This window comes from Vulpes vulpes, chromosome 3, assembly GCF_048418805.1.
Source record: "Vulpes vulpes isolate BD-2025 chromosome 3, VulVul3, whole genome shotgun sequence".
Classification (NCBI taxonomy): Eukaryota; Metazoa; Chordata; class Mammalia; order Carnivora; family Canidae; genus Vulpes; species Vulpes vulpes.
The window spans coordinates 121,730,208-121,741,310 of record NC_132782.1 but is presented as its reverse complement, the minus strand read 5'-3'; the positions used below and the strand labels follow the sequence as shown (position 1 = coordinate 121,741,310).

The following is an 11,103-nucleotide window of genomic DNA, read 5'->3' as shown; positions in this document are numbered from 1 at the left end:
TGGCATGCAGTTGATAAAAATTTTTGACATTCACGATCTTAATCACCTGAGCAACATTGTGCAGTGGAGATATCATTAGCTCCATTTTATATATGAAGAAGTGAAGTAATAATTATTTTTTTTTAAGATTTTATTTATTTATTCATGAGAAACAGAGACATAGGCAGAGGGAGAAGCAGACTCCCTAGGGGGAGCCAAGTGCAGGACTTGATCCCAGGACCCCGGGATTACACCCTGAGCTGAAGGCAGATGCTCAACCGCTGAGCCACTCAGGTGTCCCATAATTGAGTTTTTAAAACCACAGTGTTAGTAATTGACAAAATCTTTTCTCAAATCCAAGTCCTCTGCCTTTCACAAACAGTAATTTTTCCATTACGCTACTCTGCCCATACTATAAGGTTATATTGGGAATTTTTTTTTAGTGTTACACACCTGGGACATTGATTTAATTTAAATAGAAGTCAGTATTTTTTTTTTTAATAGACACCACATTAAAAGAAAAAATAGACACCACATTAATACAACTCATTTGCTTCTGGTAAGGGTTCTTATACCAAGAATAATATCTACATGTCCCCGAGCAGCTATTTCGTACAAATATATGGGCGTTTCACTTTCATTAGCTCACTAACCCTTACAATAACATATAAACTGCCCATATTCCATTCTTTGACCTGTACACTGGATTCTATTCCATTTTGCATACTTAGGATACTGTATCCTGTCCAGTACTTCCATTTTCTCTCCACTTATTTTTTTCTGAGCCCCAATCAATTTGGCTTTGCTCCTTACCATCACTAAAACAGGTCTTAAAATTACAGTTCTAGTGCTTATCAAATGTATTGGTGATCTCCATGTTGCTAAATTTATTGGTCAATTTTCAGTCCTTTCTTTAGTCTATCAGTAGCATTTAACACAGCTACTTACTCACTTTTCCTTGAACTATTTTCTCCATCTGGCCTTCAGAACACTAATCTTTTATCCTTTGCCTTCTCTTTGGCTACTGCTTTTCTGAATTACCCTGGGTTTTCTTTCTTTAAACTTTAAAGAATCTCTAGATTCAGTATTTTGATATCTTTTCTCCAATTATACACACAACCTGGATGACTTTCCTCAAACCTATAGATTTATTACCATATTTATATATGCTGATTACTTCCAAATTTATTTCTCCAGTAAGAATTCTCCTGTATTGTATATATATTAACTAACATCTTACTTGACATCTCTACTTTTATATCTAAAAGTCATCTCAAATGTAGCATGTTCAAATCCAGACTCAGTGATTTCTGAACACGGGTTTAAACCTGATTCTTCCTGTCTTCCTCTGCCTTCTCTATCCTTTCAATTCCTGAAGCTACATATTAGTTTCTTGTTGCCACTGTACCAAATTACTATATATTCCTTGTCATAAAATAGCATACATTTGTTATCTTACAGTTCTAGATCTGAAAATGAGTCTTAACACTTAAAATCTGAAAAACACTGGCTGGATTGTATTTTTTTCTTTTTTTTTTTTTTTCTGGAGGCTCTAAGAGAAGCCATTCCCTTGCCCTTTCCACCTTCCTAAGGTTCTCTTCATTCTTTGGCTCCTGGTACTGTATTTTATAGCATTTTCTCCATTCATTTCTGTCATCACATGTACTTGATCCACTCTGACTCCTCCTGAGTCTCTCTTCAAAGAACCTTTCTGATTACATTGGGCTTTCCCAACTGATCTACGGTAATTCTCTGATCTCAAGATCATTAATTTAATTTCATCTGGAAAGTCCTTTTTGGCATATAAAGTAATTATTCACAGGTCCCATGGGTTAGGACATATTTGAAAGATCATTAATTCAGTCTACAACAGATCATAAGTCTTGAAGTCATTCCTGACTCCTCTCTCTACCATAGTCTATATCCAATTCATCAGCAAATCCTGCACATTATTCTTTTGAAATATATCCCTAATCTGGCTATCTCTTACCACCTTTTCTGATCCTAAACTTGTAGAAATTTCTATCATCTGGATTACAACAATACTTCCAGCTAGTCTCCTGCTTCTAAGCTTGCAACTGCTATAGTTTGTTCTTCACCCACTACTAGAGAGCTCCTGTTACAACTGAAGACTTATGACATCACTTTTCTGACTACAATCTCCTAGTGGTTTCCAGTCTCACTCAGAATTATATCCAGAATTCTTATCACAGTTTACATGTCTATGAATCCTGTCTCTAGACTGACTCTGTGTTCTTGCCTCCTATCACTTGTCTTCTGTTGGATTAATCATAGGACCTTTACACTTATATCCTTCCTTGTGCTTAGAATACTTTTCCTTAGATGGTTCCACAAAGGTGGATTTCTCATTACCTTTAGGTTTCTCTAATTCAGTCAGACAGGCTTCCCTGACAACATTATCTTGTAGTTGAATGCCCCAAATATTTTGTCCTATCCTGTTTTATTTTTCTTTTTAGCACATATTACCACCTGACCTATCTCAAATTTCTTTGTTTAATAATAATTTTCTGGTAATATTTTTCCAAAGTCCATGCCAGCATTCCTCCTATAGTCCCATGGCCAGAATGATGCTTGGCATGCTGGAAGCAATTAATAGATATGTGTTGAATGATTGAAAAAATGAACACATAAATGAATGAATGTATGAACCAACAAACAGCCAATTGAAGATAGAAATCATTTTCAATGCCTTACAGGCCAAGAAACTGAACCACATTAAGTTACTTGCTCTAAACTATGAAAGGACACAAAAAAACCTGGATTTGAATTCACATTTGTCTGACTCAAAATGTCTAGATGTTGCATATTATATCAACATACCAGGTAGGTGATGAAATCAATTTTCATGCAAAAGCATATTATATACTCTAAAACAGTCTACAGATTTTGGGTGTTACTTATATACTGTGTATATATATATATACACACACATACATATATAATATGTATATATATACATATATATACAGTGTGTGTATATATATACTATATATATAGTTGATCTTAACTAGTAATAAGCAAATTTGTACTTTTTTATTCACCATAACACATTCTTATTTAACATATGGCTCTAAGAGGCCACCAGGACATTAACAAAGTTTTATAATTAAGATATATGTATGTATCAGGCTTATTTACTCTTGGTTTCAAGACTGCCTGTCATGTTCTTCTCCTGGTATCTCTATGGCTCCTTCCTCTAACTTAAATGTCTGCTTCATTGTCTCTCCTCTATCCCTATAACATAACATTTATACATTCTCTCTCTCTATCCTTTATCCTAATTTATATTTCTTCATTGATTTATTTCTACTAATTGGTTTTGATTTATTACATATCTATTTATTAATTTGTTTAATGTTTATCTTTATCACCAGACTGTAAGCCCAGTAAAGGATAATATTTTAAAAAATTATTAAATACTGTTTTTACATTATTTCTTTTTCATTTTATTAATTGACCTAGAGTATTGAATAAAAAGTTATGAAAAATTATTTTATTTTATTGTATTTTTTTTGAAAAATTATTTTAGTAGAAGTGAATATAAAATAACTTATTTAACAGTTTATTGGCCATAAATCATCAGATATTTTGTATTTTGTTAGAGATGTATTCATCTATTCCATGTAGTGTTGCTTAGAGCCTAATATATACTGGAAACTAAAATATATTTTGAAAAATTGACATGGATTAAGTGACAAAGGGAGGCTAATACTATGGAGCCTTTTTCTTATCTCTGGAGCTTCATTCCCAAGTTTTACAAAATCGACCACAGTTCGTGCCTTATTAACAGCAGTGTGGACTATATTTCAAGGACATGCTATTGTATCTGGCAATACTGCTTATACCTGCGAAATACTTATGCATAATGGATTTTGTGCCTAGCTTTTTTAAATTGTGTATTTTTTTTCATGTTAACTATCACTTTAAAAATGAGATTTATAAAGACATATGATATTTTTATTTGATATAATTGACAAATAGTTCTTGCATTTTGCAGGTCTCAATGGTAGCCCATGGATATTGAGTTTTTTTTACTTTTAAATGCCATTTACCTGAAAAGCAACTTTCAGGTGAGAGTACCTCTTTTGCCCATACCATACGTTTAGATAATGCATAGACTAGAGGAGTAATGATGTCATATATCATGGAAATAGAGATCTGTCATTTAAGATAAAATAGTACTGGACTGATGAGTGGTCAATTAATTTTATTAACTTGGATGAAGCAAGTTAATATTCCTTAGCTAATTCACTGTTATACTAAGGAATGTATCTCTGGAGATTCTCTCTGAGCTGAAATAATTTTACAAATCTATTGTTAATTAGCTTCATCCTTGAATATACCAACAACGAAGAAAGAGCTGAATGGCCTCTGAACTGTGTGCGCCTCTCGCTTTACAAGTGGTCCAATAGGAGCAGTGTTTAGCATGCACACAGCTTATATGAGGCTGTTGGAATCTCCTTTGCATTCCATGCTTGCTTTCTGGGTTAATGGAGGGCTTACATGTTTAGAACTGTCAAGTGAATATCTTTTTACAAGCATTACACCAATTTCAGGAGAGGGTAAAAGAACAAAGAATGTAATCTTATTCCACATAACTCAAGAACACTCAATTATTTGGGCACTCTAAGATCATTATTTTATCATTTTGAAGAGCATGAAATTAATTGAAGGATAAAGTGGGTCTGAGTTAGGCAAACTACATGATTTTATTTTAAATTCCTTCTTGGCAGTGATTTCTGTTGCTATTCCAGGTTTTCCAAATGGCTTCTTTTTTTCCTCAACTGTTACTCCAACTCTTACTTTTAAACCATATTGATACATGTTTTCTCACTTAAACAAATACATTGTTTGATATATTTGATATATCTCAGTAGCTGCTATATTCAGTATTTAAACATTCCATCAATGTCTTCTCTTTTCCATCAGAACAGCTATACCTTATTTTTCTCAGTGGAATATTGTATTCTTCACTGCTCCATGTCTCACTGCCTCTTTCTTTATAGTTTTATAATTGAACTGGGGATTATAAAACAAAAATGTTGCCAAAAACATCCATAATTTTGTCAAGAATGGTAAGGGTCTTTTTTTTTTTTCTAAGCAATTAAGGGATTTGTGGTTTTCATAATGTTGTATTGTGAAGGTAACATTTAGAACAATGTCTACTCATGGGAAAATTAAACTCTTAAATTAATAGTTAGGAGGGATTTATGACATGAGTATGTAACTATAATAAGGCAAAACGTGAGGTACTGTAGAAAGTACAGTTATTGCTACAAGCAAAATGTTTTTTTTAAAGGTAAAAAGTTGATAATAAATTGTTAGAGGGGTTTACTTTTTAGAGATCATCTGTTTCCACCTCTTTAATCTCAATGTGAGGAATGTATATCCCGAGAATTTAAGCAATCCATCAAAGTCCTACAATTCCAACAATCTTTTGATTTTTGTTGTACTCCTGTTGAGATCTTTCTTCCTGTGAATTCTTATTCATCAGAAGACATACTTGAGCTCTGAATATTTTTTTGTGTGTATACTCTCTGTGGTGTCCACAAGAGAGAGGTCTTCATAGTCCTTAAAGGCAGTGGTCATCATGTATATGTTAACCTCTTTGGAGGTGTTTAAATACTTTTTGATTAATATTATAAGCCAAATGCATCAGTGAAATTTAATAATTAGCCTTCTGTGACTTGGGAATAACTGCAATTTAAAATAGGTAAGCTTCATGGACTTCTAGTTGGTCAATGGCTTGAAACAGGTAAGGCAAGGGAGTTAGCTGTGTAGACACTTAATAGAAAGCATTCCAGGAAGATGCTTCAGGCAGTGCAATTGGCCTCAGGTGCCATCATGTCTCTTGCATATAAGAAGGAATAGATAGGCTGGATAACTAGAACAGTTATCAAGAGGAAAGTCAGCAAGAAATAAGGCTGGGGGGATGGGAAGAGCAGATTACACAGGGCCTTTAAGTTGCATTAGTTTCCTAGTTTCCTGGAGCTCCTGTAACAAATTATCACCAATTGATGGTTTAAAACAAAATTTAATCTCTCACAGTTCTGGAGATACAAAAGCAAGGTGCCAGCAAAACCATGCTTTTTCTCAAGGCTGTAGGGAAGAATCTTTTGCCTAGTCCTAGCTTTTGATGGTTGCTAGCAGCCCTTGACAATCTTTGGCTTGTAACTGTATCACTCTAGTTTCTGCCTCCACAGTCACATGGTGTTCTCTCTCTATGTCTTTGTAGTCAAATTTCCTTCTTCTTATGATACCAGTTATTGAATGAAGGTCCACTCTAATTTATTATAACCTTATCTTAATTTCATCTGCAAAGACATTTTCTAAATAAGTCACATTTTGTGACTCCAAATAGACATACATTTTTTAGGACACTATTCAATCCAATACATAGGTCAGTCAGAGGCCTCTGGCTTTTATCCTGAAGAAAGTGAAGCTACAGTAGGATTTTGAGCAGACAAGGCCACATGATGTGACGTTTAGTTTGAAAGGACATCTCTGGTTAGCAGAGGAGGCCGTATGAAAAGACTGTACACTGACGGGAGAAAATGTCTGCAACCATAGGTATCCGGTAAAGGGTTAATATCCAAAATATATAAAGAACTCATGCAACTCATAGGAAACAAAATAAAACAAATCAAAAACAAATAAATTTTAAAAAACCCCACAGCTACAAGACAATCTGACTAAAAAATGGGCTGAGGATCTGAATAGATATCTTTCCAAAGACGACATACAGAAGGTCAACAGGTACATTGCATTAGGCTCAACATTACCAATCATCAGGGAAATGCAAATTAAAACCACAGTGACTCTGCTCGCCCCTGTTGGACAGACAGCCGCGTCTTCTGGGGCAGGGCCAGCCGCGTCCCCGAGACACGATGGTGAAGGTCGGAGTGAACGGATTTGGCCGTATTGGGCGCCTGGTCACCAGGGCTGCTTTTAACTCTGGCAAAGTGGATATTGTCGCCATCAGTGACCCCTTCATTGATCTCAACTACATGGTGTACATGTTCCAGTATGATTCTGCCCACGGCAAATTCCACGGCACAGTCAAGGCTGAGAACGGGAAACTTGTCATCGATGGGAAGTCCATCTCCATCTTCCAGGAGCGAGATCCCGCCAACATCAAATGGGGTGATGCTGGTGCTGAGTATGTTGTGGAGTCCACTGGGGTCTTCACCACCATGGAGAAGGCTGGGGCTCACTTGAAGGGCAGAGCCAAGAAGGTCATCATCTCTGCTCCTTCTGCTGATGCCCCCATGTTTGTGATGGGTGTGAACCATGAGAAGTAGGACAACTCCCCCAAGATTGTCAGCAATGCCTCCTGCACCACCAACTGCTTGGCTCCTCTAGCCAAAGTCATCCATGACCACTTCGGCATCCTGGAGGGCCTCAATGACCACCGTCCATGCCATCACTGCCACCCAGAAGACCGTGGACGGCCCCTCTGGGAAGCTGTGGCGTGACAGCCGAGGGGCTGCCCAGAACATCATCCCTGCTTCCACTGGTGCCGCCAAGGCCTTGGGCAAGGTCATCCCTGAGCTGAACAGGAAGCTCACTGGCATGGCCTTCCGTGTTCCCACCCCCAATGTGTCAGTTGTGGATCTGACCTGCCGCCTGGAGAAAGCTGCCAAATATGATGACATCAAGAAGGTAGTGAAGCAGGTATTGGAGGTCCCCCTCAAGGGCATCCTGGGCTACACTGAAGACCAGGTTGTCTCCTGTGACTTCAACAGTGACACCCACTCTTCCACCTTTGACGCCGGGGCTGGCATTGTCCTCAATGACCATTTTGTCAGGCTCATTTCCTGGTGTGACAATGAATTCGGCTACAGCAACTGGGTGGAGGACCTCATGGTCCACATGGCCTCCAAGGAATAAGAGCCTCCTGGACCACCATCCCCAGTAAGAATAAGAGGAAGAGAGAGGCCCTCAGCTGCTGGGGAGTCCCTGCCCCAACTTAATCCTCCAACACACTGAGAATCTCCTGATCTCCAATTTACATCCTAGACCCCGAGGAAGGGGAGGAGCTTGGGGAGCCCTACCTTGTCATGTACCATCAATAAAGTATACTGTACCCCCCCCCAAAAAAAATAAAAAAAAATAAATAAAACCACAGCGAAATATCACATCACACCTGTTGAAATGGTTATTATAAAAAAGATGAGAAATAATACATGTTGGTGAGGATGTGGAGAAAAGGGAAGCACTGTGCACTGTTGATGGGAATGCAAATTGGTATAGCCACTATAGAAAACAGTATAATGATGTGGAATTTAAGAATCAAAACAATGGAGCATAGAGGAAGGGAGGGAAAAATAAAACAAGATGTAATCAGAGAGGGAGACAAATTGTAAGAGATTCTCAACCATAGGAAATAAACTGAGGGTTGCTTGAGCAAAGATTCTTCAAAAAATTAAAAATAGAACTACCATACAGCCCAGTAGTTCCACTTCTAGGTATTTGTCCAAAGAAAACAAAACACTAAATCAGAAAGATGAATGCACTCCTATGTTCACTGCAGCATTATATACAATAACCAAGATATAGAAACAACTTAAGTATCCATTGACAGATGAATGGATAAAGAAAATGTGATATATATGCACAATGGAATATTATTCAGCCACTAAAATGGAATGAAATTTTGCCATTTGCAACAAAATGGATGGGCCTTGAGGGTATTATGCTAAGTGAAGTTAAGTCAGACAGAAAAACAAGTATGTGTTGAATCTAAAAAACAAAAACAAAAACCAACTTCAAAGACATAGACTGGTGGTAGCTAGGGGTGGAGGATGAGTATGGGCAAAGTGGGTGAAGGGCATCAAAAGATACAAACTTCCAGTTATAAAATAAATCAGTCTGGGTATATGATTTACAGCATGGTGACTATAGTTAATAAAGCTGTAGTGCTTATTGGAAAGTTGTTAGAGTAAATCTTAAAAGTTCTCATCACAAGGAAAAATAATTCTGTTAGTATGTATGGTAGGCAGATGTTAACTAGACTTGTTGTGGGGATAACTTCACAATATATACAAGTATCAAATCATAAAAAAGGATATCTTTATTTTCTGGTGAGAATGCACTATAAGGGAGAAAAGTTGGTGGAGAGGAAACTTCCAACTAGGAAGTTATTAGTCATATTCAAGGTAAGAAATGGGGATGATTCAGACCAAGGTTGTGGCCATGCAGGGAATGAGAAATAGAGTCTGGATAACTTTTGAGGATTAAACCAACAGGGTTTTATGACAAAATCAGATATGGAGTATGATAGTAAGAGAGGAATCCAAGATTACCCTAAGTCTTTGTCCTGAGCCAGTGGAAGGGGAGAGTAAAATCCATTGAAATGGGAAAGGTTGTCAATGATCCATATTTCAGAGAATATTAGCACTTCATTCTGGACATGTGAGATGTCCAGTAGGTATCTTATATGTAAGTCTGGGATTTGTGTGAGAAGTCTGAGAAGTAGATACACATTTGGAATCAAAGCATATAGAAGTGTTTAAAATCACTAGAAAGAATAAGATTATCTTGGGTATAAGTGTGGACCAAAGACTGAGTCTATCACATTTTAATCTTAAGTAGGAGGGGAGAAGATAAATCAACAAAAGAGACATTAAAAATAATCATTATCGTCATAAGCTTATCAGAAAGGTCAAACAAGATAAACCAAGAAATGTATTTAATCCCATGACTGATTTTTAGGAAATACTCAGAAAATGCTAGCTGTTTTTATCATTTAACTATTATTCTTATCTGAGTTTCCCATGATGCTGTGTGTTTCTTGATCCAAACATGGATCTTAGAACATGATGGGTCTCATTCAATATTTGTCGAATGAATGAATTAGGTTCCTTATGCTACTGTGGTTTTTGTACTTTGTTATAGCTTTTACATTATGGTACCATAATAACTTACTGTTAGGCCTGTGAGGTTCTCTACATCCTCACAGTTGAGTTAATATTAGATATTCAGGATATTTTTATTGTCTAGAGAGACTAAGGCAGAATCAAAGTAGGAATATTTGTTTCTTTTGTCTTTTTTACTTAGCTTTCTAAATATTTCCAGAGTCCATCCGCAACTCTTCATATTTATCACTACACCTTTGACCAGGCCACCATTATCAATTATGAGGATTATTGTTAACAGTTTCCTAACTGGTACCTTTTTCTCCTGGTAAGATGTCCTCTAAATTCTTCTTTATTATCCAGCCAGAGTGATCTTCCAAAACTCACAACTGTAGTCAGCTTAGTGCTCCTCATAAAATAATTCAATGGCCATCCCATAAATTAGAATAGACATCTGGCCTTTGGCCATATTTCCAATCTCATTTCTCTCTAAGCTACTTTTAGTACTTTCACATACAACTTCACTAAACATCTTTCATTAACTGATTTTTTATTTAGCCTTTATTTATTTAGCTTTTCTATAGTAACCATTTCTGTACTAAGAGGTGGTATACAGTGATGAATGAGGTAGTTTTCCTGCCCCTGTGGAGATTACAAAATGTTTGATAAGATAGGCATCATGAGGAGTTTATAGAAGTACAAAGTGTTATGGTGGTATATAATAAAGAAGCTTTCTCAGGGCACCTGAGTGGCTCAGTAAGGTTCCAATTCTTGAGTTCACCTCAGGTCATGATCTCAGGGTCATGAGTGTGGGTCTCCATGTTCAACAGGGAGGCTGCTTGAAACTCTCTCTCTCTCCCTCTTCTTCTGCCCATACTCCTGCTTGCAGTCTCTCTCTCTCAAATAAATAAATCTTAAAAAAAAAAAAAAAAAAAGGAACTTTCTCAGTTCCAAGTGGAGGGGGGAGGTAGAGTCCTTCCATCTTGTCTGCATAGAATTACACAAGAAATGTTCTGTTCCTAGGACATTCTTACCTCTCCTTTTAACTAATCACTCTTCAGGTGTCTATGTGTCAGTTCTTCTTTTCAACTTCTTTGACCCTGAATTTAGGTTTATATTTCAATATTATTCTGCATTTCCCAATCATAACAGTCAGCCTCAAAAAAATAAACAGGTACTTAATGATCACTTTATAAGTTCTGAGATACCAAATATAATGCTAATCTTATTTATTGCTGTATCTCCT

General features: G+C 36.6%; 1 pseudogene; it reads left to right on the top strand.

Annotated features, from left to right (window-relative positions):
• Positions 1-6,831: 6,831 nt before the first annotated feature.
• LOC112918227 (glyceraldehyde-3-phosphate dehydrogenase-like) lies at positions 6,832-7,996 on the top strand (annotated as a pseudogene).
• Positions 7,997-11,103: the final 3,107 nt, after the last annotated feature.